Source organism: Triticum aestivum, chromosome 5A (genome assembly GCF_018294505.1).
Source record: "Triticum aestivum cultivar Chinese Spring chromosome 5A, IWGSC CS RefSeq v2.1, whole genome shotgun sequence".
NCBI lineage: Eukaryota > Viridiplantae > Streptophyta > Magnoliopsida > Poales > Poaceae > Triticum > Triticum aestivum.
The window spans coordinates 180,395,126-180,401,125 of record NC_057806.1 but is presented as its reverse complement, the minus strand read 5'-3'; positions in this window follow the sequence as shown (position 1 = coordinate 180,401,125).

Below are 6,000 nucleotides of genomic sequence, written 5' to 3'. Positions count from 1 at the left end.
TGATGGGCATGTGTGACCATTTCAGCGGCTTCCAAGATTCTGCCACTGGCTCTTATGTCTACTACGCAACTTTCTTCTTGTAGACACGTGTTGGGCCTCCAAGCGCATAGTTTTGTAGGACAGTAGCAATTTTCCCTCAAGTGAGAGGTGTAGGATGAAGATGGTCTCTCTCAAATGAACCTGCAACAAAATACAGGAAATCTCTTGTGTCCCCAACACACCCAATACAATGGCAAATTGTATAGGTGCACTAGTTCGGCGAAGAGATGGTGATAAAAGTGTAATATTGATGGTAGAAATATATTTTTATAATCTGAATAAATAAAAACAGCAAGGTAGCAAATAGTAAACGGCACAAAAACGGTCTTGCAATGCTTGAAAATGAGGCCTACGGTCCATACTTTCGTTAGTGCAGTCTCTCGAGAGTGCTAATATAATTGGATCATATAACCACCCCTCAAAGTGCGATGAAGAATCACTCCAAAGTTCTTATCTATTGGAGAACATAAGAATAAGTTGTTTGTATGGTACGAAACCACCTCAAAGCTATTCTTTTCGTTTGACCTATTCAAGAGTTTGCACTAAAATAACACAAAGCTATTCTTTCCGTTTGATCTATCCTAGAGTTCGTACTAAAATAACACCAAAGAAAATTCATAATCATAATACTCAATCCAACAAAAAGAAATTCAAAGAGTGCCCCAAGATTTCTACCGAAGAAACAAATACAAGAACGTGCAATAACCCATATGCATAGATTACCCCAATGTCACCTAGGGAATCCACGAGTTGAGTGCCAAAACATATATCATGTGAATCAATATGATACCCCATTGTCACCATGACTATTCAATTGCAAGAAATATATCAAGTGTTCTCAAATCCATAAAAGTATTCAATCCGATAACCAAGAAATCTCAAAGGGAAACTCAATTCATCACAACGAGATCGAGAGGGAGAAACACCATATGATCCGACTATATTAACAAAAGACCGCGATACACCAAGATCGTTACATATCAACAACACGAGAGAGAGAGAGAGAGAGGGAGATTAAACACATAGCTACTGGTACAAACCCTGAGCCCTGAGGTGGACTACTCCCTCCTCATCGTGGTGGCCACCGGGATGATGAAGATGGCCACCAGACATGATTCCCCCCTCCGGCAGGATGCCGGACCGAAAAGGGTCTAGATTGGTTTTTGGTGGCTACAGAGCCTTGCGGCGGCGGAACTTCTGATCTAGGTTAACCCCGAGGGTTTTGGAATATTTGTGAACTTATAGGGTAAAGAGGGGGTGTGTGAGGCCACCGAGGTGGGAAGGCACGCCCAGGTGGGTTGTGCCCCCCTCGGGGCACCCCTCCAAGTGCTGCTCTAGCCCATCCTGGGTCTTCTGGTCCATAAAAAATCCACAAAAAGATTCGTGGTGTTTGGACCCCATTTGATATTGATTTCCTGTGATGTAAAAAACAAGCGAAAAAGAACAACTGGCACTAGGCACTGGGTCAATAGATTAGTCCCAAAAATGATATAAAGATGCTATATGCAAAACATCCAAGAATGATAAAATAACAGCATGAATACTTCATGAATTATACAAACGTTGTAGACGTATCAGCATCCCCAAGCTTAATTCCTACTCGTCCTCGAGTAGGTAAATGATAGAGGAAATAATTTATGAAGTGTGAATGCTAGAAAAGTGCACAAGTTTGATCAATCACAATTTCAATCACTTTTCCTAGCATCATAACAACAATTCTTTCTCATAAAACTTCTGATGTTAAAGTGGCAACCAATTCACTTGTTAACGTTCAAACAATGAATTCTCTTGAAACTCAATAACCTATGTTGTCAGTCACCAAGCAATTGCAATTCAACTTATTCAATGGAGTCTAAGTAAGATCTCCACATACTCAACCATCATATAGTCTTCTATGATTGCTAACACTCACCGCATACACATGAGCAAAATGACCGGACAGATAGAAAGATAGGGGCTTCTAATTTTGCCTCCCAACGTATTCACCTCAAGGGTGATGTCAACAATAATAACTCATGCCACCCATATCCAACTGGATATATGTACCTAGATCTTTCGTCGCCATATGATGCTTGCCGAAAGATAAAAATAAAAAGGAATAGAGAGAAAAACTTTGACTATTGCATGAAAGTAAATACATAAAAGTAAAATATAGGCCCTTCGCAAAGGGAAGCAGAGGTTGCCATGCGCTTACTTGTTTGTATGCTCAACCCCTTAGTGAAAAAGAATGACACGTTATATTTCCCCTTATGATAGCAACCTTTATTATGTAGTCTATCGCTTTTATTCTTTGTCATCAAAAGTTCATACAACGCTCAATTTTCCCTTACACTAAATGATCTCACACTTTTAGAAGCAATTTTTATTGCCTTTTTGCACTGATGACAACTTACTTGAAGGATTTTGCTCAATCCTTAGGTAGGTATGGTGGACTCTTGAAGATAAGATTAGGGTTTAAGGGTTTTTTGGATGCACAAGTAGTATATCTACTTGGTGTAGATTTTTTTGGCTAGCAAAGATGGGGGGCAAGCACCACATGTTGAAGGATCTATGACAATATAACTTCTATGTGAATATGAACAAACATAAACCATTACATTGTCTTCCTTGTCCAACATCAACAATTTTGACATATAATATTTTGATGGGGGCTCACAATCACAAAATATTTCCAAGATAGTGTATTTGCATGTGAAAGTTCTCTTCCTTACACTAATTATTCGTGAATTGCTTATATGACCAATATTGTGATTGTCAAGCCTCAAAAGATTTCACTTTATAAACCCAAGGTGAAGCTACCACTAGGCATGATATGATTTCAACTTCATGACATTCAATTTATTCAACAATTTACTCACGGGATATAAGCGAAGCACAAGAGTAAATGACAAGCTACTCCAAAATGATATAAATGAAGATCATGAGCATAATATTTCTTTCTCTAAAATTTATTTAAGTGAAGCAAGAGATAATTTCTCCAAAAATACTAAAGCACACCATGCTCAGAAAGTTATAAGTGAAGCCCTAGAGAAATTCCATTGAAAAGAGCTTCGTTGACGGGATGTGAATGCCGCTTACCTAGCCTCCCAGGCAACTATTTGAGGACTCTATTTTATTTAAAAAATTCATATCTAAGAATTTTATTAAAACAGCAAGCAAAACAAAATAAAATGGCATTCCAAGAGTATCACACATCATGTGAAGAAGCAAAAACTTAGGCTCAACCGATACTAACCGATAATTGTTGAAGAAGAAAGGTGGGATGCCTACCGGGGCATCCCCAAGCTTAGATGCTTGATACTTCTTGAAATATTATGTTGGGATGACTTGTGCATCCCCAAGTTTGAGCTTTTGTGTCTCCTTAATTCTTCTCATATCACAATTTTCCTAAATATCAAAAGCTTCATCCACACAAAACTCAACAAGGACCCGTGAGATAAGTTAGTATAAACCAATGCAAAAACCTTATCATTCTCTACTGTAGAAAATCACCAAAGTTACTATTCAACACTGCACATGAAATGCCTCTGCATATTTAATACTCCTATCCTCAAATAGAATCATTAAACAAGCAAACATATGCAAACATAACAGCAATCTGCCAAAACAGTTTACTTTGTAAAGAACGCAAGAGTATCAATACTTCCCTAACTCCAAAAGTTATGAAAATTTGCCACACTGTAGAAAATTTACCAGAGATTATTTTACAAAAGGTTTCAACATTTTATCACATTCTGAATTTTCTAGGGAATTTTTGCAACAGCAGTAAACTTTCTGTTTTCAAACAGCAACATGTAGACTTGTAAAATAAGCATAGTAAAGGCTATCAATGCCAGTTTTATTGAAATAAAAGATGCAAAACATTATTATAAATAACATCAAGCAAATCCTAACAAAATAAAATGACACTTCAAGCAAAACACATATCATGTGACGAGTGAAAACATAGCTCGAAGTCAGGTTACCGATAATGTTGGAGGCGAAAGAGGGGATGCCTTCTGGGGCATCCTCTAGCTTAGTTGCTTGGATCTTCCTTGAATATTACCTTGGGGTGCCTTGGAAATCCCCAATATTAGGGTGTTGTCCCTCCTCATTCTCCTCATATCGACATCTCACCCAAAACTTGAAAATCTTCAATCTCACAAAACTTAACGGAACTTTGTGAGATAGGTTAGTATGATAAAGAGCAAACCATTTCACTTTTGGTACTGTTAGAGACAAGATTAATAATTGTTCTCACACAATTACTACTGTAGCATATCATTTCCACAATTTATATTGATCAATATAACCCATGGAAACTAGAAAACAAGCAAACTATGCATTGAAAATAGAATCTGTCAAAAACAGAACAATCTGTAGTAATCTGTACTCCAACCATACATCTGCTACTCCAAAAATTCTGAAAAATAAGAAATCCTAGAAAATTTGTCTATTAATATTCTGAAAAAAGAATCAAAATTTTATCACGCATCTGTTAAAAACGAGAATTGTTTTCCTAAGCGCAAAAGTTTCTGTTTTTCGGCAAGATCAACTCAACTATCACCGTAAGCCAACCAAAAGGTCTTACTTGTCAATTTATTGAAACGAAGGCAATAAAACATGATTAATACAGTAGCCTACTCATGTGAACACACAAAAACAGTAGGTAAAAGTGTTGGGTTGTCTCTGAACAACCGCTTTTCTTTAATGCCTTTTAGCTAGGCATGATGAGCTCAATGGTGCTCTCATAAAAGATAAGAATTAAAACATCAATAGAGCATCATGAATCATATGACTAGCACATTTAGGTATAACCCACTTCCTATGAATAGGGATTTTGTGAGCAAACAACTTATGGGAACAAGAATCAGCTAGCATACAAAGGCAAAACAAGTGCAACTTTAAAACAATCAACACCTAGAGAGGAAACTTGGTATTATTGAGATATGTAAGAGCATAAGTTCCTTCCTCATAATAATTTTTGGAAACATCATGAATGGATTCAACAATATAACTATCACATATAGCACTCTTTTCATGATGCACAAGCATAGAAGGTCTATTATTCTTTATGGCATACATGTCATCATAATAATCATCATGGATAGCAACTTTATTGTCATAGTCAATAGAAACCTCTTCCAAAATAGTGGATGTATCACTAAATAAAGTCATGAACTCTCCAAATCCACTTTCATCAATATTGTAATCATCATAAATAGGATGCATGCTATCATCATAATAAAAATTTTATCGAAAGTAGAAGGAATCAAAGGATCATATTCATTAAGCAAAGCATCCCCAAGCTTAGGACAAGCATTATTTCCAGCAAATAAATCTTCAAACATATCATACTCATTAAACATAGCATCCCCAAGCTTGTGGTTTTGCATATCATAACAATCATTCTTATCAATAGCATGAATGGCACCAATAGTAGAGAAAACATTATTATCATATTCTTCTAAGCAAGTGCTGAAAAGATTTTCAAGATCATAAGGGATATTGTTGCCTTCCCAATCATAATCATTACAACAAGTGGTAGGTATCACAAAATCATACTCAATGCCATCATCCTCCAACAACATATTTGATTCACTTTCATGAGGCACAAATGGTGATAGAAGCAACATTATTTGTGAGAGATACCTTTTTACCTTTATTCTTTCTTCTTCTATTCTAATTCACCACATCATGTGTGGGTTTAATTAATTCTTTCAATCTTCTTATTGAAGAGATCGATTGGATAGGAAGCTCCTCCTTGTTACCTGATTCATCATAATAAACACTAGGAGGGTATTGGGAAATATTTTCTTTCATTAGTAATCTCTTCATATTCTATTTGTTTTCTTGTCTTTAGATAGTTGGCAATATAAGAATTCACAATATAATTTACCGCACAAAACATATAAATTTCCTCTAGATCGAAATCAAGAAATCTCTTGGGATTTGGAAGACCCTTAGTTATACGTTTCATTT